Here is a 25342-nt window from a genome sequence, read left to right as displayed (position 1 = left end):
GGCGAGGTGGGTGGGGGTGGACACCAGCTGCTGGGTGTCAAAAATGACACCAAGGTTCCTGGCAGATTGTGTGGGTATGGGGCAGATGCCTAAAGATGGGGGCCACCACTCACCTGACCATATGCCCTGGTCTTTGCCGAAGACCAGGACCTCTGTCTTGTCCCCGTTCGACTTTAGGGAGTTGGAAATCATCCACTCTGCAACAAGTTGCATGCAGGACCTAAAGTTTGACGCGGCTAGATTCACAGAGTGGGTCAGGGATACCATAATCTGTGTGTCGTCGGCATACGACACTACCTCCATCCCCTGAGATCTTACTAGTCTTGCAAGGGGGGGCCACGTAGATATTAAACAGGGTCGGACTCAGTGCCGACCCCTGTGGCACTCAACATTGCAAAGACTTAGCAGGGGAGAGGTACTCTCCTAGCATGACACGCTGCTCACGTTGATGTAGGAAGGAGCTCAGGAGACTGAGGGCTGGTCCTTCTACCCCTGCCTCCCTTAACCTAGATGTTAAAGTAAGGGGAGACAGGGTATCGAATGCTGCTGTAAGGTCCAGCAGTACCAGCACGGTAACAAGGTTCTTTGCTCATCATCAATTCTTCTTTTCCCCACCCCGGCACTCTACCCACAGATTTCGTCAACACAGGGTGTACGATAGTCCCTTCTCACGATCTCAACAGCTTTCCTCCTTTACATCTCACCAAGCTGGAGAAACTTATGGGACAGGTTAAATCTGGATCACCTACCGACCCAGGACCTCCCAGTACCCTCACCCAGATTACTCATCTGATCTCGCCCACCATTCTAGACCTGATCAATTCCTCACTCCATACTGGTATTGTCCCTCCTCTATGAAGAGAGCAATGGTCAGAGCTCTATTAAAAAAAACTAATCTTGACCAATCTAACCCCGCCAATTACCGTCCCATCTCCCTCTTACCATGGCTCAATAAACTCCTCGAGAAGCATATCAACTCCGTTCTCACCGACTTCTTAGAAGCCAATAACATCCTAGATCTCTCCCAGACTGGCTTCAGGCCCCGTCACGGAACGGAGACGGCACTGATTGCAGTTACGGGGGAGGCGCGAAGGATCTTGGACGATGGCGGATCCACGGCCATCGTCCTACTTGACCTAAGTGCCGCCTTCGACACTGTCAATCATATTATCCTACTCTAGCGTCTTGAGGGAATAGGACTGTCGGGGACCGCTCTCAGCTGGATGAGATGTTTCCTGACTGACAGATCCTTCAGGGTTTTTGAGAAGGACTTTTCCTCTGCCAGTAGACCTCTTAATTGTGGAGATCCTCAGGGCTCCTCCCTGAGCCCCACCCTTTTTAATGTCTATCTGCGCCCCCTAGCTGATGTCATCTGCCCATTTGGTGTGAAAATCGTCTCTTACGCGGACGACACGCAGCTAGTGGTATCATTGGACCCTCCCCATAAACTCTCATCACCGCCTACACAAATGCCTGGAAGCAGTTGCCACCTGGATGTCCGGCTCTTGTCTCAAACTTAACGGGGACAAAACAGAGATAATGCTCCTTGGAAATAACATCGCAAAAACCATTGATTCCATCTGGCCTCTCTGTTTAGGTAATCCCCCGCAACCCAAGGAGCAAATCAAGAGCCTAGGCATCTGGCTGGACAACACCCTCTCTTTCAACCATCAGGCTACCAAGCTAGCTGCCACTTGCTTTGGGCTGATGAGACTGCTGCGCAAAATTCTACCTCTACTCCCATTCCATTCGAGATGAATTATGGTTCAAGGACTGATCCTCTCCCGCCTCGATTGTGGAAATGCCCTATACCTCGGAGCACCCCAATCCACACTAAACCGACTCCAGTTTATTCAAAACTGTGCGGCAAGAATCCTCCTGAACGTTCCTCGCCGAGCCTCAGTAAGAGCCAGACTGAGAGACCTTCACTGGCTCCCGGTGAGAGCTAGAATCGAATTTAAGAGCATGTGAATTGCACATCGCTCTTACTGGGGAGCAGGCCCCCTCATCAATTCCCCCCTGGTGAAAGCCTATCAGCCCACCCGTTCTCTCAGATCTGCGACCTCCCACCTCGCCTCAGTACCACGCATCAGGAAGGCCAGATGTGGTGGCCGAGCGCTCTCCTACAATCTAGCCAGGATCTGTAACTCCCTCCCTCTCCACATCAGATCCGAACCTAACCTCCTCACTTTCCGGAAAACTCTCAAAACCTGGCTATTCAGCAAAACTTCGGCTTAAACCTCACTCTGCCTCCCCCCTCCCACCTCTCTGAACCAGTTCAAGCTCTCTACAGCGCTGGGATGCCCCTGGGTAGCCAACGCGCTCTACAAATCCTCATTCCATTCCATTCCATTCCTTGTGCTATTGCCGTTGACCTTGTTAGATAATCCATCGTGAAGTTGTACATCTAAAAGAAATTAAAAGAAAGATGTTATGATTTGTAATTGTTGCTATATTAATTTGGAGTTAGATAACATTGCACTTTTATAGACGTTCATTGTCATATTTCTACCAATCAGGGGGCATATTATCAAGGACCGGTGATAAAATTATCGTCGTTTTATCGGCAGGAAAGTGCTGATAAAACGGCGAGAATGTGCTTGATAATAGGTCCTTGTCAATTCGCATAGAAGTCCATGTTCGGGTGTTAACATGGGCTTCTACGGGAAATAACAAGGCCATATTATCAAGCCCATTCTCGCCGTTTTATCAACAGTTTCCTGACGATAAAACGGCGATAATTTTAACAGCGGTTTTTGATAATATGTCCCTGTTTGTATTGTGAATATATTCCGGACATTTCAGCGATTATAAAAACGTTACTGCTATTGGGAAAAAAATTCAATTATTAAAACGAATTTCATAGCGTGCGTGTTTTATTAATTTAATTGTTTACTTGCCTGCAATCATCCAGATTCTGTTGTTTATCACCCCCAACCTGCCCCTCCCCCGCCCCGCCTGCCTGTCCCACCGCAACTCCCTCCACGGGCTGCGGCTGCGTTACGAGAGAGAGTCACCATGTACGTAGCCTATTTTGTGACGCATTTTATTGTACAATGCGTTTCAAAAACTAGTTGTGGTAGGGTGCTTTTAAATTAAACTGTGTACTCTGCTTACGAGTTTGTTGAGTGTAGAAGTATAAATATTTATTTTGTATTTTCTATTCGATCATAATTGTGCTACCTTGTCTGCTTTAGATTGTAGTACTATATTATTTTATAAAATGTATAACTGTTGAAATTATGTTTGAAAGTAGAATGGAAGCATGCAAGCTGCTTTCTGTGACGAATAGCAATGCCGGCTCCTGCAGGAAGTGGGGAGCCAGTTGGGACCGTGGAGGCCTTGGGGCTGTTCCCACTGTCCGGACCGTTAGATTTGAGCCCCGGGGGATGGGGTCCTCAGGGATTATAGAAAATTAGTGATAAAGGCTATTTTTTTTCATGGTAGATTTATCGTATGCGTACCAAGCACGTATGGACGACGTACAGCTGGAAGATTGGAAGTCGTCCCATAAGCGTAGCTAAGCATAAAAAATAAAAATAATTTTAGATAGTTATGAAGTGTATTTGTTTATGTGTTGTGTGGCTCTAAAAAGAGCCCTTGTGTTTATTGGGAGATTTTAGTACCTAAAAGTAAGTACTGATGCAGAGTCTTAAGTGTATAAGGAAGACTCTGTTCCCTTCATCTGTAAAATGATGCCATGCATATTGAAATGCAGATTGTTGTTGTAAATAGGCCCCATTCTATAGTCTCGGAGAAAAGCAGAAACAGATTTATTCACATGTTTACTAGCTTTTTCAATCTGTTGACAATAGTCTGTTGACAAAATGTTTCTGTGTTTTAAAAGGTTGATTTTTATTGGTTAAGAAAAAGTGATAGAAAAAAACGTTACATAAGATAAATGGTATATCCTGGAGTCAAGCACACTTGCTGTTTTAATTTGCAACAATGTATGATGAACTTTTCACCTGTGTGCGGAGTTAGGTGTTCCGTGAAGTGTTTCTATGGTAACTGGCAGATTGTGGAATGGCGGAAGGGTTGAAAGTTTTGTTGGTTGGAAAGGGTGGAAAAGTTCAAGCAATATAAAAGTGTGTTTCGTTTTGATGTAATATGGGAATAAATGTAATTTTTTATTTATATATTACCTACTGGCGGTCGCCAGTAGGTAGTTATAGTTAGGACCTAGTTTCCATAGGAAATCCACAACATTCTATTTGGAATAACTTTGGCGCCGGTGGACGAATCTTCGTGAATTTGTCCAAGACAATGGCCTGCTCGGGTCCGCTCCTTCCCTGAAAGTGTGGGGGTGATTCGTCAAGTAGGGGCCAAGAAAAAATCGGGGTCCCAAAACGTGTTTTCCCCATGCAATTTTCCATAGGGACCTATAGCCAGGGCTACAGCCCGAATGGCTGTACGGAATTACACCAAATTTGGCAGAGAGGTAGAGTTCGGTTTGCAGATTGTGCTTTTTGTTAAATGGTGTAAATCCGTTCAGTAGTTTCTGAGAAAATTACAAATAAAATCATAGCGATATCTAGAGACAGAGTTCTACACGTATACGGAGATCCGTTCAATTACGAGCGCGAGCTACATTCTGATTGGCTGTCAACTGTCAGTGAACACTCCAAACCAGGTAGTGTTGGCAGCCATTTTGTTTGTCACTAGAAGCGAGTCACAAGAAAACAGTAAAATAAAGTTGAGAAATAAGGAAAGGGGGCAGGGTAGAAACATACTGACCCTATAGGCTTGCTCAGGGGGTCGTATATGGATTTTTAGGGTCAATTATTTATTTTTTTTAAATAAAAAATCGTGGCGTATGGTACTCATACGCTGTGGAAAAGGGAAAAAAAAATAGAAGTCTGTTTTATTCATTAGGTCTCGGGGGGCGAATTCCGGGGGCAGATTTTAGAGCTACATTTCTATGACAGTATGTAAAACTTTCCGGTTTTTATTTCCTGCATCAGTTGTACTCTCTTCGCATGCGCAGCCTTGTTTGTAAGTGCACTTTTTTTTCTTCAAGTTCGCCAAGCAAACCTCTCCTGATTTTAGGTATTAAATTTGCCGCTCTTTTCCCGGGTCGTGTGTGTCATCCGGTGCTATACTTTTGTAATATATTAATAAACATATTGTATGTATATTTATTTGAAATGTAGTGTCGAGGCGCCAAACATTGATTACATACTCCGTTCAACTGCCATTTTAGTAGTTTTCCTCCATTATTTTTATTATACCTGTTACTTTCATTTTACCCTGCACATATTTTCTCTGTGATCAATGAGATTTCCTGCCACAGACACCACGGTATTTGTCCTTGGCCTCCGATCTTATCAGACTTGGTCACACGTATACCTAGAAACTAATTTCAAGGACATAAGCCACAGCCATTACAACTCCTACTCGTTAAAAACAAAATATAAAGATTATGCGTTTATCATGCGTGGTAAATGCATACTAGTTGTAAATGCATATGTGTGGTAAAGCGATATGCGTGCTAATGGCAGCTCCACTCATACAACCTAGAAGTAATATAGGATTTTTAAAAGTAAAAAAAAATGATTTCATAATTATCCTAGAATAAGTGTTTTGTTGTATGTTCATTAAATACATGAATATATGTTTTTAAACAATTAAAAACATTTGCGTGTTTCGCATACGGGGCGCCGTCCATGACATCACATGAAAGCTTTAATGCGGCGCGTAACGTCAAAGCGTATTCGTAGTGTATGCTGAGAATGATTTGAAGTAGAAACTATGGTGCGATCACTCTCTCACTGTCAAATCAGAGCACAGGGCGCGCTATGAGAATGGTTTGAAGTGGTCACTCGTTGGAGATCAAATTCAGGTGTGTGGCTTATCCACAGTATCATAACATTATTGTTTAACCTGTTTAAGTTTGAGGTTTGCCTGAAATTCTATGCTATAGGCAGATATGGATGTTTTGGCAGTGCTTATGTCCATGAAGCTTGGTTATTACCATTTACACATAGGTGCCTGAGGGAGGGAAAAGAAGTCTATGGGCCCGATTCACAGAATGAACTTAAGACTCAATCCTAAACTTACTACTATTTTGGTATTCACAGAATGCACTTACTACTTTTGGCATTCACAGAATGCACTTACTACTTTTGGTATTCACAGAATGAACTTACTACTTTTGGTATTCACAGAAGTTAGGATTTTGTCTTAAGTCTGTCTTAAGTCTGTCTTAAGTTTGTCTTAAGTCTGTCTTAAGTCTGTCTTAAGACAAACTTAAGACAAAATCCTAACTTCTGTGAATACCAAAAGTAGTAAGTTCATTCTGTGAATGCCAAAAGTAGTAAGTGCATTCTGTGAATGCCAAAAGTAGTAAGTGCATTCTGTGAATACCAAAATAGTAGTAAATTTAGGATTGAGTCTTAAGTTCATTCTGTGAATCGGGCCCATTGTGAATGGCAAGGATTGCACAATAGTACCAGATCACTCCTTAATTTGTAGACACATAGAATTGCATGGCTCTTGAAAACAAGATGCGCCTAATTTGGACTGAGTTTTGAAAGGTAGTCCGACACCTGCTATCATAACAACGTTCAGTTTACTGGAAAAGGGAGTTATTTACTTTGAAATAATGGAGATTGTTGTGCAATGTTAGCAGGCTTCGCTTACATGATTACGGTAACTGAGTGTGTGGTTTGATTAAAAAAAAGTTGTGTTAACTCCTCTGCAAGGGAAGCTGGATGTTTCCATCTGGCTGTCGATTTCGACCTTGAAAGCAGAGTCAAGCAAATGAGTCGTATAAGAGTGCTATTGTCCCAAAAAGAGGTTGCTGTTATATCTCTGCTACAGAAACATTTGTCCTTCATGTAGCAAACACCCGCACAGAAGTGCATGATTTATTAAATACAGACGTGTTCCTGAATTTTGGGGAGTTAATTTAGAGTATCTTTAATGTGTCCTTGACTACGGGGTTACCTTACTTTTTTAAAGTTAGAAGCAGTGGCCTTGTGACTTCTGTAGAAAGTATTTTTGGTGTCTTTTCGAGATTTTTTCATTCGATTTTTTCCAGCATCTTTGGTGGATTGCGCTTAATAGTTGCCGGTGTGCTTTTATTAATTTGTTTACATAAATATGGATGGACATCCTGTAGCAGACGAGAATATGTCCCGGCTGTTGAAGGTTCGCAACCGAATGATTAGTTATTACGGAGCGCTGCCTCTGGCTACATTAAGTGCAGCTTATGGATTATCATTTTGATTTTCCTTTTTCACATGCGTTCAACCTGTCTTCCATTGCCTGAGCTGCGATTTCGACAGGGCCCTGGATTTGTGTCTCTGTAGTACGGTGTCTCCCAATGCGGATTATGATCAGCTGATGAGCCCCTTAGTTGCTCATGAATTGCTCTGTTCTGGCGGCGGGATTATGGCCTTAGCAGCGATACATGGAATAATGGGACGTTGGAATATTTTTGCAGCGGCGCATGACTTCTTGGCATGCAGTTACATTGAAGATGACCCGAGTTTTCCTCTGATGGTGATAGAGGCTCCGGTTGTTGAGGAACATGTATGTTAATTCCCACTATTGAATTGGATGGCTGAAATGTTTTTAGATGAGAACAATGACTTCCTGTTGGAGACTGTTGCTACATACTGCTTACACGCTGTTGGAATAAGACTCTTTGATTTTTCGACGTATTCTCTATTATTTAGCTACTGCTTTCTATCAAAGAGCGAATAATTTTGGGGGGAAAATGTGAACTTGACTCTGCTTTTTAGGCTTGGACTCTGTGTTCCTATTTCGCCCACGTTTATATCACGTGCTTCGATCAAGGAAGGGTGCCATGGAGATGAGCCTTGAAGTCACACTCTGTTGAGTTAGCATGGGTTTATTATAAGCTTACACGCTTTTCTTTCCTGCTCTGCTTTGCACACAACACATACTTGTGATATTGTTTAGAGAATGCTGATTACTTTGGTTTATATGAGAATATTTTGGTATGCTAGATTTGTAAACTGACTCGTTAGTTTTGTGTGTATAGTGAGAGCATGGAACATCAAGGTTATCTTGAATACTGTGTCTGTTATTCAGAATGATCCTCGCACGTTCGAGCCATAACACATATGCAGCTGTGGCCACCTCTGATACTTGCGCTTTTTATAATGCATTGTGGAGGTAAAGTTACCCACAGTTGGAGAACATTCGTATCATGACAGTTTGTGGAGCACTGAATGTGATCCACTACTGCTGACTACCAGAGGAATGGGTCTGCTCATGTAATCCTATGAGACTTTCTGTAGTTATAAACTAATCTGCTAGGTAGGGAGGGTGAAATGTAGGTATATTTAAAATGTGTTTACCTTTAACATTATAGGATGCTTTTTCCGTTTTGTATTTGATAGAATAGTAACAATGCTGACAACCTTGTTTCTGATAATATGTTTGGTTGTATTATCTAAGGTACTGTGCATGAGATTATGGCGTTAGAAATAAACATTTCAAAGTTGCACATGTCTTTATTTACATCTTGTTCTGGACTGGTGTAAGACTATAATGAAAGAGTGCTCTTGTTATCCACTTTACTTCATGTAATTTAAGTCGCATGTTCTGGGTTGACTAGTCATTGGTATTTTTGCTCTAGGGCGAAGAACCAATAAGTCACTGATTGCTAGTCTGGTAGGGGGTTTGTGTAGTAAGGTGGGTTTTGGTACACCTAAATTCACTGAGGTCCTAAGTCTTTATGCATAGTTCTGTGTATGAGCAGAATTCCTGGAACAGTAGTTACAACAAAAAGGCTTGATAAAGGGCTTGCACTTTGAATATGAATATAAAATAGAAGAATAGTTGATAATCACAGGTAAGGAATGCAGCAATTAGATGTGTGTATGTGTGGAGGATGTATAGATTGAGTGGAAGATGAAAAACGTGAAAAATAAGAAAGGCTGGAGAGACGCAAACTACCCACTGCATTGACAGTGAAGTGGATCTTTGAATTTCCAAGCCATTACACAGATAGGGTGTTGGATTCCGCAGTGGGAGCAAGATAAACTAGTACCACATCTAAGGAAGAAAGCTAGTGCATAAAGTACACACAGTTCGGCAGATTTACAAGCTTGTGGGAAAAATTATGCAAAAGTGGCGGAAGGGGCTTGTAGACCTGTCCCAGTGTGTGGTAGAAAAGATGCAAGAAAGGACGGAAGTGTGCAAATTACCCACTGCTATTCATGTGTAGTAGTTATCAAGAAGGCTGAATAAATGGCCTGCACTTTGAATTTGAATTAAAGAAGAATAATTGATAATCTCAGGTAAGAATAGTAGCAAGTAGGTGTGTGTATTTTTGTTGATTGAGCGGAAGATGACTAAGGAAAAAAATTAGAGAGGTTGTGAGGTAAATGGAATTTTTATGGTCAATTGTGTCCCCTAACGTAGACCCCAACGGCTCCATGTACGTGCTTCAAGTACATGTAATTTTCCTCCATGACCAGATATGAAGACGCAAATACATTTGCGTCCAACGGTAACATGTCCTCTATCCGATCCACCATGAATGGGTCGATAATTCTGTTCCTAAGTATGCCGTGCCACCGTCTTTACATGGTGCACTTTCACGTTTTCCTGGCTCTGTTGAGTTAGGCCCTGATTTCTGTCATCGAGCCCTTTCTGCCTTCATGTCTTCTGCCTTAGAAAGCTGCAGCCTGGATCTGCATCCATGACCCTTGCCTTACTCCCTGCGCGGCGAGCGGTGCCCGGCTCGGCCTGCTTGCCTGCCAAGACAATTCAGCCTTCAAGTTATCTGCTCCGCTCCTCGAAAATACATTCCTGTCTAGTGATTTAGGTAAACATCTCCCCAGCTGCAGAGCAAAGGGCCCGGCCTTTCTGTCTCCGTGCATGAAATTCATTGCTCCTGTTACCATGGTAGGCCCATAGCCCCTCGCATTACACGTAGACACATATGCACGCACTAGCAGTCAGTATAGAATAGCCTCTGCCCGAAAGACCTTTCCTTCTAGATAAAACAGTTCTTCAACACAAGATATCAGATACGATTTGGGATTAGGTTGTTCTGACACGCCAGACTTCTGTCTCCCCATATAGTGCTAAATGTCAAGTCCCCTTCACCCTCCAGCTCCACGTCAATCACACGTCATGTTGCCTGCGCGCGCATCCAGCCATATATTTCTGCTGACACTGCAGGATTCCTCTATGAATCCACCCACTTGTGACACTTTCATGTGGCGTTTCTAGCGCACACCTCTGTGTACGCCCTCGTGCACGCCTTCTGTTACGCACATGTGTTCTTATCTCGTTTCTTTCAGCTGTTACGCCTTCTGTATCCATCACTATTGTATGCTTTTACTATATATAATGTGCACTGTTAATAAAGCATTGTCTATCCCTTCCTGAACCTTCGTGGTGATGGAACATGATACCATGGTTCGAACCATTCCATTTCATGGAATAAAACCCTTATAAACTCAGCCTCCACGGACTCTGCCTCTCATTTTGATTGAGCTATTTTATTGAACTTATACCGCATAGAAATTCAGTATACGGTAAATTTATTCACCACATAATTGGCGCCCGAATAGTGACCCCTCCCCCACCTTACACGCCGGCGATGCGTTGCAGGCCTTGCCCCCTGCCACAGTCGTGACGGACAATTACGCGTACCCGCAGGATTTCCTGTATCTCCCTCAGGCCTACGGAGGTGACAGAGACTGCGATCGACATCCAGACGAGGCGGTGAGGAGTGCGGAGGATCCCGACCAGAGCCCAGCCGAGAGAGCAAGGTCCGAGGTGTCTAGAGGCCCACCAGTTCCGAAGTACATACGTCACGTGTCGAGTCGAGTCCAGTCCGGTCCAGTCCAGTCGAGTTTCTGAGGCCTTCCGTTCCGTGCTTCCCGGTGAGTACCGTTGCTGGGGACACATCTAGACGGGTGCATTGATTTGTGTCCGGTCAAGACGGGTTTGGGTACACAGACCCGGTCTGCACTGTTTTAGCAGTGTATCTGTACTGTTTAGCAGTATATCTAGTATCCAGTTATCTAGTTATTGTTCGCTCTGAAATGTTTAAATGTGTTTAATGTCGTGGTATGAGTGATTGTTTGATCTTCATTCCTGTGTTTATTGTATTAGTTGTGTCCAAGTCCGAGTAAGTATCAAGTATCAAGTATCGAGTTACAGGATGCCTCTATTCTCGAAATTACGTCAGATAGGAACTAGAAAAGGGATACTTGAGGAAGCTGTTCCCATCCCACCCAGGGACACTCACGGTTATTTTATGTACCACAAGCACGGCTTAGACGCCGTATTATATCTCGACTTGTGGGTGGATTACACTAAGGATTTAGCAGAGAATCAGAAATGGCCCGCTACAGGGACATGGGATGCCGAGTGCATCATGAGAGTAGAAGAAGCGTTGTGGAAAAAGAAAGCCAGACAGTCACAGAAAGATGCCATTGAATTATGGCGTAAAGAATCACACAGACGGACAGAGAAAGCACTCAGAAAAGCAGAGAAAAGTAGAGAGGATTCCGAAAAAGCCAAAGAAAAAGAACTACTAGAAGAAGGAGAACGAGTTAGAATGGAACAACACGACAGACAGAGTAATGCCATTTTGACAGGATTGTATCCAGTCCTGGCCGAGGGCCTGCCCAAGGCGACCCCGGAAACACCGAAAAATCTGCCCCCTCCATTGGTTCCGACTAAATTACGTCACAAGACCGCAGCAGACATTTTTATTTTGTCCTATTTAGACGATGTAGCTCCCGCATATACCAATGTACCTGCCCATGTACCACCTGCTGACGGTAACCAACCCCATGATCATCAGCCACAGCCACCAGGTCCGCAACAGCAGACCCCTCCCGGTCTGCTTCCTGCACCCGCACCTGTTGTTCCCCCTGGTATTCAACAATTACACCCATCTAATCCTTTTGGGACTGGCACGGTCCAGGTTCCAACCCAGCTACAGCAGGTACCGACCCTACAGCCAGGTTATGCCCAAGCCTCCGCCTCAGGAGGTGCTACAGGAGGTTATCGAACTCCACCACAGATACATCGAGTAACAATGAGAGAATTAGCGATGGCTCGGACACCTAAAGGTGCCCCGGCCGAACAGCTTAGAAGAGAACTCACAGATATGACACAGTGCCTGGTAAAACAGGACCCATGTTGTTAGCGTCCCTACGTTTAAGACGTGTTACAGATTATTTGATGTTACTACCAGAAATGCCAGAACATCTAGACAAATTGTATTATTTTATTAGAACAGGAGAAGGACCAGAGAGTGTTGCTGAAGCCATGTCACGTCAGAAAGTTGAGAACAAAGGTTTAATTATGCGATTTTTGGTAAATTGTTTGATAAGAGAACAAGATCAGGCAGGTTTTCCACAAAGTGAGATGGATAGATTGAACAGATGGAGCCAGAATATAGCGGATGGTAAACATGATAGAGAGAAAAGTATACATGCTATGGTTAGAAAGATCCGTAAAGAAATAATAGAAATACATGCCCAGCGAGCACCTGAAGAACAACTCGAATCAGACGAGCCAACTTCCTCGCAGGAGGAGGATGATACAGAGGATCCAGCAGAAACATCGCAACAGTCAGACAAAAAGATGATAGGATATGTAGGCAGAGAGAAACATCCTAGACCGCACTCTTTTGATAGGCCCTTCGATAGACCCATTCGTAAACAAGAAACGTTCAAAAAGAAGGAACGTTACCTTTGCCCGATACCAGAGCGATGTACCCTTGAACATGTGTTCCAAATGACTGACAAAGTACTAAAAGAAAGGGTAGGTTATCAAGAACTCAATACCCTACGTGATCAGGAGCTAGCTCGGTCCGCAGTACAGTGGGCCGGAGATGACAGCATATATAAAGATGATTCGGTAGTGCAAACATTTTTAAGTCTTATTCCAGAAGAACAGCGATTAGCTGGTATATACATGACACAACACCTCATTATACAGTATGAAAATAGAGCATCTGACTCAGGTCCGTTATATAACTTACTGCAGGACTTACTCCTGAGAAGATGGAGAGGTCTAGGTACTGAACTAATTGAAACGAGTTTAGAACAACGTCACAAATATAGAACCTTCTTGGCTCCACATCTTGTTTCTGTTCCACCCCCAGTCAGGAAACCATTCCACTCTGACTTTGACAAACAGAATCCCTTACGAGAAGTACATCCAGTCAGGAATGCTGATGATACCCTTACGCGTGTGTATGTATACACGCCCATCACTAAAATGGAATTATTGGAAATGAAGAAAATAGTGCCCAGTCATGATAAAGACCCTGCAGGTTTTCACCGTGAAATAAAAGACATGTTACTCATGGGAGATTACACCTATCCCGACATTATGAAAATATTGAAAGTTTTATTGCCTGCCGGTATTTACGAGAAACTCAAAGAAAAAAAATGGGAGGTGGGAGACTAAAAGATTGATTGGGCTGCATTAGAAAATGAAGAAACGACTCGAACCCCAGGTTTAGGTCTTGGGGATAAAACTAAAGCATTGCCAGGATTGTTAGTACAGGTTTTGCCACGATTGCTAGCAACTAAAAAGGAAGACTGGGATGCAATCTCAGCCTGCAAACAGAAACCCGATGAAGACACTAGTAATTTTTATTCCCAATTTGAGAAATGTTTTATTATTAATAGTGGCCTGAAAGCCAGTAGCGAGTCATACCCACACCTTTTTGTATCCAAATTAGTCGAGAATTCATTGCCCCAGGTTAAGAACCGTGTACTGAAAGTCGAGAGCACATGGCAAGCTAATTCGCCTTCACAAATGTTACAAATGTTACAGTATCACCAGAACAGAATCAGGGAAGAACATGATCACGAACAGAGACGCATGAAAGACACGAAAATGAAAATGCTAGTTGCTCAGTCAGTTCCAGCAGACGGTCATAAAAAGGGCACGACACAACCACAGTCAAATAATTCAGCAGCTCCTGTTAAAGGGACATGCAACTATTGTAAACAGCCAGGTCACTATGTAAACGATTGTACAGTTTTGAAACACAACATAGCCACAGGTAAAACTAAAGAGAGACCGCGTCCTCCTAGACAGGACCAGGTCTAACAACATGTTCCACAGAATATACAGCCTATGCAGACTTCACCACAGACCGTAGCGGTATCACAGCCCCAGCCCATTGCCGCAACACAACATGCAATGCAACAGATGTACCAGTATGCACAAACCGACTACCCGATTATCAGCGATACACATGAAACAGCCTAGAGAGGGAGGTTGGCTTGCCTCTTATTGAGGTTCCTGTAGATCCAGAGGGTCCTTATGTACATAGTCAAGTATTAGGGAAAGATAGAAAGGTTTTGATTGACACAGGGGCAAGCAGGACAACAATCAGTCACGACGAGGTTCCAGGGGCACCCCTCTCAGGCTCACAGAATTTTTCCCTTGGATTTTCAGGAAAACCTATTGTTAATGAAGTATCGAAACCAGTCCCCCTTGCAGTTGGTCCATTGTCCCGCACTACAGATTTATTGCTCACGAAATCATGTCCAGAAAACTTACTTGGAATTAAGACTCTGAAAGCTCTAGGAGCTGTAATTTGTTGTTCTCCGGAAGGAGTAAGATTGTTTTTGCGTGACTTTAAGGGTCACTACGTGTTGAGAGATATTGATCCCAGATTACAGAATGTTCCTGCACATTTATGGGCACAAGGCCCCACTGATGTAGGTTGCATGCACATCACTCCATATCGAGTCACACTCAAGCCAGGAGTAGTACTACCACGCATTCGACAATACAAGTTACCACCTGATGCTGTAGTGGCTTTACTGAAAATCATTGACGAGCTCATTGCACAAGGAGTGGTTGTAGAAACCGACTCCAATCTATGTAATTCCCCCATCATTCCAATTCTTAAACGTACTGATCCAAATGCACCTCCAGTTTATCGATTAGTTATCGATTTACGAGAATTGAATAAATGCATTGTACCACAATATCCCGTGGTCCCAGACATTTCGTCCCTATTGACGGCCATTGATTCCAAAGCGACGTTCTTCACTGTAATCGATCTCAAGAACGCCTTCTTTAGTGTTCCTATTGACCCGGAAAGCCAATACCTCTTCGGATTCTGTTTAAATGGCCGAAGCTTCAAATTTGCACGCGCCCCTCAAGGATTCACAGAAAGCCCCAGCATCTACAGCCAAGCATTAAAGAGACAACTTGACAGTATCCACATGCCACCCAACACTGCCCTACTCCAGTACGTCGATGATTTACTGATCACCGCCCGTAGTGAACCTGATTGTGAACAAGCATCACTGACAGTTTTGCTTTTCCTGGCGGACAAGGGACACAAGGTGTCTCCTTCGAAGCTACAATTCTGTGCTCAGCAAGTGGTGTACCTTGGGCACTTGCTGACCAAGTGGGGTAGGCAGCTTACACCTGAACGAATACAGTTAATTGCACATCTTCCGCAACCCAAGACACAGAAAGAAGTACGAGCCTTTATTGGACTCACTTCCTATTGCAGACAATGGATTCCACAATATGCACTCCTAGCTAAGCCACTCATACAGTTGACAACACAGGAGGCAGCGTCTTCGACTGTCCTCCCTTGGACTCAGGAACATACACAAGCCTTTGACGAATTAAAGAAAGCCTTATGTCAAGCACCAGTTTTAGCAACACCATGTTACAACAAGCCTTTTACACTTTTTGTCACCGAACGTGGAGGTACTGCGTTGTCAGTACTCACCCAGGATCAAGCAGGTTCACACAAACCGTGTGCTTATTTTTCTAGTACATTAGATCCAGTAGCCCAGGCTCTGCCTGCGTGCTTGAAATCAGTTGCAGCGACAGCTCTAGCGATCAGACAAAGTGATTCCATAGTGTTAGGACACCAATTGACAGTACAAGTTCCACATTCCGTGGAAGTCCTTTTGAACAGAACACAGACTCAACATTTGACTATAGCACGACTGACAGGTTATGAATTGACATTGTTTCAGCCACACATAGAAATCAGACGCTGCAATACATTGAATCCTGCTACACTTTTGCCATTAAGTGAGACAGACCCTTTGGCACATGATTGTGTTGAAGTCATTACCATTACGACGAAACCCAGACAAGACTTAACAGACACCGTATTACCAGATCCAGACCTAACACTTTATGTGGATGGTTCATGTATGAGAACAAGTACAGGAGAGTTAGTGGCCGCATATGCAGTCACAACGGAAACTGAAGTCATAGAAACACATCGTATTGACACACTGTCAGCCCAAGCAGCAGAGCTCATTGCTCTGACTCAAGCCTGTATACAAGCAAAGAACAAGAGAGTTAACATCTACACGGATTCATGTTATGCATTCGGAGTCGTACACGACTTCGGTGTACTCTGGCGAGAAAGAGGTTTCTTGACCTCCCACGGAGCCAAGATCCAGCACGGTCCCCTCATTCAAGCTCTGTTAGACGCAATACATTTGCCTACAGCGATATCCATCATGAAGTGCACAGCACATACAAAAGTTACAGATACCATTTCCCAGGGTAATGACCTGGCAGATCGAACAGCCAAGCATACAGCTCAGACTCATACTCACACAACTGATATGACAAAGACAGTAGTCCCGACACCGACACATTGCATGACAGTTAGGGATCCCGCCCTAGATGTAATTGATATACAGACGCATGCTACACCAGACGAAATCAAGAAATGGACTGAACTGGGAGGGATCCAGACAGAACAGGGATGGATGACGAAGGGAAAAGCCACATGGTTTCTCCCCGACTCTATGGTTCAAGTTATCATTAACACGGCACATAGTCCTGCACATTTAGGAGAAAAAGCCATGTTAGACAGTATTCAAAACCTTTGGTTCAATAAGCACTTACGAGCAGCAGCAAAACAGAAAGTGCGTACTTGCATGATCTGTTGTCAGTTCAACCCAGGAAAAGGCATTCCCGTAGAGCAAGGTGGATTTCATCCTCCCGATCACCCTTTTGAAGTCCTCCAGATGGATTATATCCAGATGGAACGTTGTCGAGGATTCAAATATGTCCTCGTAGTTGTATGTGCACTCTCCCGATGGACAGAAGCATATCCAGTCCCAGATTACACTGCTCCGACCACTGCCAAGCAGCTGGTACGTGAATTTTTCCCCAGGTATGGTTTGCCCCGTATCGTGTACTCAGACAATGGTCAGCCATTCTCGTCCGAGCTTATGAAGCAGGTATCACTCCTGCTAGGATATCAGTGGAAGTTCCATTGTGTCCGACATCCCGAGGCAGCAGGTCTCGTAGAGAGACACAATCAGACCCTGAAAACACGCCTTGCAAAAGTATGTAGAGAGAAGGGAGTTGATTGGATTATAGCATTACCAGTTGCACTTTTCTACATGAGAATGGTAGCCCATTCGAGAACAGGGCTATCCCCGTACAAGGTGGTCTTTGGTAGTCCGCCGAATATGTGGGGGACGCCTCTGCCTCGTAAGATCACAGATGTTGACTGTAATATGCTGACAGATTACCTTGCCTCCTTGATGTCTGCACTACAATCATGTCGTTCACAGGTAGCTGCAGCCTTTCCCGACAACACCGAGGTGAAGCCACACGAGATCGTCCCTGGAGATCTAGTACTTATCCGGAATTTTGATCGGAGGAATCCGCTGGAGCCCCGCTGGCAGGAGCCGAAGCTTGTTCTTCTCACAACAAGGACCGCTGTCAAGGTGGAGGGCCGCAAAGGCTGGCTCCACTCTAGTCATATTAAGAAATACCATGGACTGCCGCCAAAAACAGACTCCCAGCCCTGCCCCGTTTCAGAGACTGATACTAAACTCCCACTGGTAGAATATACTCCTCAGCAGGAGTACAAACTGAAATTGAGGTCTAGCAAGTCAGACAGTTTAATTGTTTAAGTCCTCCCCTAGGTGAAGCGGTTAGACAGGTTCCTGACATGTATCAGTTAGACCCCAATAGAGAGAGAGATAGACAGAAACAGATCAAGAAAGAAAAATATTGTAAATCTCTCCGTAGCCATTGTATTGTTACATTATTGATTATGTTTTTTCTGAGTCTTATGATTATTGCTGCAAGTATATTATTACACATGTACTTTCCTATCTCCGTACGTGCACATTCTTCCTCAAACGACACTGTTGAGCATACTTTCAGTGAATTGCCCCCTCACGAGTTATCTTATCGACTTGCACTGCGCAACAATACTTTCATCAGTATGTTACACCATTCTCATCAGACCAGCAACGCTACAAATTGTTGGATATGTGGCCGACTCCCTCCCTATCCGAAATACAAGGGAGTTCTGCCCCTCTTTCCGTACCCGTTCACACACAATGGTTCCTGTGGTGCATGGTTTAGTTTAATGAACTCTTTGAATTCTGATTCCATAGTTTACCAGGGCAATTGGGTATGGGGAAATCTGAACACAGTTATGCATGAAGTATGTTTCCCTGACAAGGAGGGTCTTCCACAAAGGACAGGAACCGATCTAGAAAACGAAGTGTATGGATTAGGTAATTTTAGACTTAACCTCATGATTCTGAATGTCCAGTCCGATACAAAACCAGACTTGCCCGCTATGTCAGTGTTACCAGTTAAAGGTGAATTATGTGTCAGAAAGAATGGTTCAGTTCATCTAGGTCATAGTAAATGTACTACTGTGATTGAATTCAGTGATAAAGGCAAGTCTTCATTCAGAGCTTCCCGTCATTCCTATTTCATTTGTGGTCATATAGCTTATGTTCGCCTACCTATAGATTGGGATGGTACTTGTTACATTGCCTTCCTTCTGCCACCTGTTTTCCTAGCCCCACCTGATTATCATAGGGACTCCCATCTAGTACACAATAGACCCAAGAGAGATCTCCCGATTGTCGACTATACTGAAACAGCATGGGAGCAATACACAGACTTCAATAAAGGTTTCTTTCCCTATTTAGGCACTGTCTCGAATAGTAAACTGATACGTAAATTAACGAGAACCCTTGAAGCAGTAGTGAATGAAACTACTTCCGCCCTAGGCAACCTAACAGAGGAACAGTCTGCTATGAGACTTGTTGTTCTTCAGAATCATCTTGTTCTTGACGTCATCCTGGCCGATAGGGGCGGAGCTTGTAGAGTCATCGGATCGAGTTGCTGTGTTTTCATTCCAGAAAATGCACCATCAGTCTATAGAGCCATAACCCGTCTCAACAAGATTGCAAGTCAGATACACCAGAACCCAGGCACCTGGACTTGGTCTGGTTGGCTCTGGAGCGTGTTATCAGCCTGGGGATGGAAGGTCCTATCCTTCCTCGGAATAGCCCTTCTCATAGTATTCAGTTGTTGCCTATGTTTACAGTGTGGGCCGGCGATTTGCGGCCTGTGTGCCACATCATGTATTCCCCATCCAAACCCACGTTCTAAATCCCGCCTGAAAAAGGAAGAGCAAATGATGTTATATGAACAAATAGATGGACTAATGAAGATTGACATATCATGAAGGGTCCGTAGGGGACAAGGAGGGAATGAGGTAAATGGAATTTTTATGGTCAATTGTGTCCCCTAACGTAGACCCCAACGGCTCCATGTACGTGCTTCAAGTACATGTAATTTCCCTCCATGACCAGATATGAAGACGCAAATACATTTGCGTCCAACGTTAACATGTCCTCTATCCGATCCACCATGAATGGGTCGATAATTCTGTTCCTAAGTATGCCGTGCCACCGTCTTTACATGGTGCACTTTCACGTTTTCCTGGCTCTGTTGAGTTAGGCCCTGATTTCTGTCATCGAGCCCTTTCTGCCTTCATGTCTTCTGCCTTAGAAAGCTGCAGCCTGGATCTGCATCCATGACCCTTGCCTTACTCCCTGCGCGGCGAGCGGTGCCCGGCTCGGCCTGCTTGCCTGCCAAGACAATTCAGCCTTCAAGTTATCTGCTCCGCTCCTCGAAAATACATTCCTGTCTAGTGATTTAGGTAAAAATCTCCCCAGCTGCAGAGCAAAGGGCCCGGCCTTTCTGTCTCCGTGCATGAAATTCATTGCTCCTGTTACCATGGTAGGCCCATGGCCCCTCGCATTACACGTAGACACATATGCACGCACTAGCAGTCAGTATAGAATAGCCTCTGCCCGAAAGACCTTTCCTTCTAGATAAAACAGTTCTTCAACACAAGATATCAGATACGATTTGGGATTAGGTTGTTCTGACACGCCAGACTTCTATCTCCCCATATAGTGCTAAATGTCAAGTCCCCTTCACCCTCCAGCTCCACGTCAATCACACGTCATGTTGCCTGCGCGCGCATCCAGCCAAATATTTCTGCTGACACTGCAGGATTCCTCTATGAATCCACCCACTTGTGACACTTTCATGTGGCGTTTCTAGCGCACACCTCCGTGTACGCCCTCGTGCACGCCTTCTGTTACGCACATGTGTTCTTATCTCGTTTCTTTCAGCTGTTACGCCTTCTGTATCCATCACTATTGTATGCTTTTACTATATATAATGTGCACTGTTAATAAAGCATTGTCTATCCCTTCCTGAACCTTCGTGGTGATGGAACATGATACCATGGTTCGAACCATTCCATTTCATGGAATAAAACCCTTATAAACTCAGCCTCCACGGACTCTGCCTCTCATTTTGATTGAGCTATTTTATTGAACTTATACCGCATAGAAATTCAGTATACGGTAAATTTATTTACCACAGTTGCAGGGATGCAAAGTTTCCATTTCTTTGTAAAGGAAGTGGGTGTTTAGTTTTCCAGGGATATATATATTCACTGAAAAAACCATAGGTTTCAGCTACGCTATAGTTAGGAATTAGCATTTAAAAAACCTTGCAAATTCACTGAAAAAACCATAGGTTTCACACACGTTATAGTTAGGAGATGTCATGAGTGATGTCATGAGTGATGTCACTGACCATGTCATGAGTGATGTTATATGTGACGTCATCAGCAGTGCATTGTGGGCACTCGAGTTATAGTTAGCTGAACAAACTATAACAGGGGAATTTCAAAGGTTTTGTATGAGTGAAATGTCCAGCTAACTATAACATGTATGAAACCTATGGCTTTTTCAGTGAATTTCCAAGGTTTTTTAAATGCTAATTCCTAACTATAATGTGTGTGAAACCTATGTTTTTTTCAGTGAATATATATATATATATATATATATATATATATATATATATATATATATATATATATATATGTATATATATATATATATATATATTACCTACTGGCGATAGCCAGTAGGTATATATAGTTAGGATTTTTTCCCTATGGGATTTCTGAAAATTCTATGTCTAATAACTTTGGCGTTTGTGGACGGAATTGGCTGAAATTTTCAGGAAAATGGCACATTTTGTTTCTGAGCAGCTCCTGTAAATTTGGGGGGGTTCGTCAAGGGGGGGCCGAGAAAAAAGGGGGGTCCCAAAACGCGTTTTTCCCATGTTAATTTCCATAGGGCGGTTGGACTCACTTTTAGCCCGAACGGCTGAATGGATTTCCACGAAACTTGGCAAAATTGTAGGGACTGTTAGCCTGATGTGCCTTTGCTAGGTCTCAATATATGTGCTTCAGTGAATTTTGAGAAATTAACGTTTAAATCAAGATATATATCTGTAACAGCGCTCCAGGCAGCGATCCGGTTCGCGTACTTTTCGCTTATCGGAACTTTGCGAAGCGAAGCTGATTGGCTCTCCGGTGTCTGTCAACATTCTAAACAGTCCGGTGCGGCCGCCATCTTGTCTCTCGGTAGGATCGAGAGACAAGAGGAGGCCAAAACAAAGGTGGAAATGAAGGAAAGGGGGCAAGGTAGACCCCTTCTGACCCCCTAGGATTGATGAGGGGATATTATAGAGCCACGCTGGGCCCAAAAAAAAAAAAAAAAAAAAATCCGTTTTTTTCGCCGTAGAGACGCGTCTTGGTACGCGAACCGGGCAGCTAACCGGGAAGCTAACCGGCAGTGTAACGGGAGTCTGACGAGTAGCTGATTGGCTGTCAACATTGTAAACAGTCCAGAGCGGCCGCCATCTTGTCTCTCGGTAGGATCGAGAGACAAGAGGAGGCCAAAACAAAGGGGGAAATGAAGGAAAGAGGGCAAGGTACACCCCTTCTGACCCCCTAGGATTGATGAGGGGGATATTATAAAGCCACGCGGGGCCCAAAAAAAAAAAAAAAAAAATCCGATTTTTTCGCCGTAGAGACGCGTCATAGTACGCGAACCGGGCAGCTAACCGGGAAGCTAACCGGCAGTGTAACGGGAGTCTGAGGAGAAGCTGATTGGCTGTTATCATTGTAAACAGTCTGGAGCAGCCGCCATCTTGTCTCTCTGTGGGATCGAGAGACAAGAGGTGGAAAAAAAAAGGTGTAAATGAATGAAAGGGGTAAGGCAGACCCCTCCTGAACCCCTAGGATTGATGAGGGGGCTATTAAAGTTCCCGGGGGGTGAAAAAAAAATTGCGATTTTTCGCGGTAAAGGTGCTTCCTGGTACGTTAACCGGGCAGCTAACCGGCAGCGTAACGGGAGTCCGACATATTGTGTTTTTTGAACGTTTGTGATATGTGCACGTGTGGATTTTGTCTAATTAAGGTTAAAAAAATATATATATATCTTTAAGCGTGTTCTGGCGCGCTTACGTTTTGGGTTTGGTTTGCGCTGCAGAGACGATACGTCACGGTTATGCGATGCATCATTAGGCGTCTCACGGGCTACGTGATACGTCACTTAATAAAGAATATATTTTACAGCTATAGATATTAGCTTTTAAAAAACCAATGAAATTCACAGAAAAAACCATAGGTTATACACCATATATAGTTAGGAATTTGCATTTACAAAACCTTGAAAATTCACTGAAAAAACCATAGGTTATAGACCATATATAGTTAGGGATTAGCATTTAAAAAACCTTATTTTATTTGCACAAAACCATTGAAATTCCATATATAGTTAGTTGCACTAACTATATATCGCGGACCCGCAATCCACTGCTAATGATGTCACATCTTACATCATTCATGACATGGTCAGTGACATCACTGATGACATCACTGATGACATCTCAAATGACATCACTGATGACATCACTGATGACAACACCCAGTGACTGTATGTTTCTGTAAAGTTAAAATATGTCTTACATATTGAAGAATGAGTGGATGTATAAGTGTCTGGATGAAGGATTTAGTAGGTGCATGACTGACTGTATGAGAGAATGATTAAATGTGTCTCACTGAGTGCATGGGTTAGTGATTAAACTGTCTTAATTTGGCAATCATTATTTATGTTCTTCTGTAAACTGCTGCATGTTTAAATCAGTAGCTATATCAGTAACTATATGGGTTATTGAATGGTTGCCCAAGTATTTGTATGGGAGACTGAGTATGTGTGTGGGTGGCTGGGAGGTGTATAACTCTGTGCATAGATGTGTGAGATTATAACTCTGTGCATAGATGTGTGAGCAGTTGATTCCCTAGGTGTATGGGTTCAAAAGTGCATGTAGAAACAGCTGTATGGACAGTTGACTGTGTGCATGAGTATATTGGTGAGTGAATGGATATCTCAGTTCTACATGTCAAAGTAAGTACATATGTAAAACACACTCCATGTGAGAGTTGACATATATAAATAACTGAACATAAGAGCCAGTGAATGTGAGAGTGGCTGTATGAATCATTGTGAACTTGTATCAAGGATTGTATAAGAGAGTAAATATGTGTTAGTATATGTTTGAATAAGTAAGGTGTGTATAACTGTATAGTTGAGGAAATGGAGGTGTGATTGATTCTTTGCATGACTGACTAGGTGTGTGGGTAACTCCATGGATGTGTGACAGTCTGTGAGTGCCTGTACAGTAGACAGGAATTAATTATCTTTTGTCATTGGGAATCCAATCTTGACCTTAGTCTCTTACATCTTACAGATGCAGCCAGGAAACTAGCAGTACAATACATAATTACAGGAGAATCCATCATCTGTAAATATAACAGTGCAGGCTTGTACTGCGCAAAACCCATCTCCTTCAAAATTGGTTTTAGGTATCGAATCCGAGGTTCACAATAAAAAGAGCAAAAAAACAAGAAGTGCGCATTATCCTGGGAGGAGAAACCATCACATTTACATGGGGACGACTCCTCAAGCTTACACCAGTCTTTCTCGTCCCACAGGACCATATAAATTTGATTGAAGCGGAACTTGGTCAATAGCCACCTATGAAAAAAATTTGTGACCACTGCCAAGTAAGGAGCCAACTCAAGAGATGTAGTTATCAGTACATGAGCCCTCACAGAGGGTTTGCAAAGCTCAACCGCTTCACGCTCGGCAACACATAGCCTAATAAAGTTAGTCTTAACCCACGTTAGATCTGCTTTACACAGGGATTCTGGGCTGTCAAAGATCTCAGGGCGTCCCAGCTTCGCAGCCAAGGACTCAACATAGGACAGCCACTGAATATCCCTCCTGTGGTCTAGATTAAGACAGTCTTTAATAATCCTATGGTTAAGGCTAAGGTTCGGATTTAGCCAGAGCTTGATCCACATCAGGAGCGGAGCCAGATTTATTGTGTCTAAAATGTAGCCCAGGCCTAGCTCAAGGTGTAGGGGATAGGTAGCAGTTGACTGAGGTAGGCCCAGCAGAGATCGAAGGAATTTATTTTCCTCTGTTTGGATACGGTCAGATTTTGCATACCCCCAGATTGCAGCCCCGTATCTAGCAATAGCGGCAGTCTTGGCTTTATAAATAGCCAAGATTGCCTCAGTAGGTTTTCCCCCTAATCTCTTTGCGAACCCCAGGATTGCAGAGGATGAGCTTCTCACCGCGTTTGCTTTAGATGTTAACTGCGGTGACCAAGTACCCCTTCGATCAAAAATAACCCCCAAGTAGGTAAAAACTTTGACACTTTTGATAACCTCACCGTCACAGAAGAAGGTTTTTTCTTTAATTTTACTACGACCTGCTGACATAGTGTGGGATTTACTCTTGTTAACCACCAAGTCGAGACTAGACATGAAATTTCCAAATGAATCAAGTAGCTTTTGTAGGGCAATTGGGGTCCTGGCTATTAGCACCGCATCATCGGCGTAGAGGAGCACCGGAATTGGTGCACCCCCCATGCTCGGGATATCCTGCGTGACTGCCGTTAGGTCGTCCTCCAATGAATTCACATATAACGTGAATAACATTGGGGCCAGTATACAGCCTTGACGGACCCCTCTGGTTGATCTGAAGCTTGCCGTACATTTCCCATCTGTTGTCATTCTGATGCAGGCTCTCAGATCTTTGTGGAGCTCCGCCAGAAAATGTACCAAGGAGCTATCAAGGCCCAACTTCAGGAGCATTTCCCACAGCCTAGA

This window comes from Lissotriton vulgaris, chromosome 4_1 (assembly GCF_964263255.1).
Source record: "Lissotriton vulgaris chromosome 4_1, aLisVul1.2, whole genome shotgun sequence".
NCBI lineage: Eukaryota > Metazoa > Chordata > Amphibia > Caudata > Salamandridae > Lissotriton > Lissotriton vulgaris.
Note: the sequence above shows the minus strand (reverse complement) of the source record.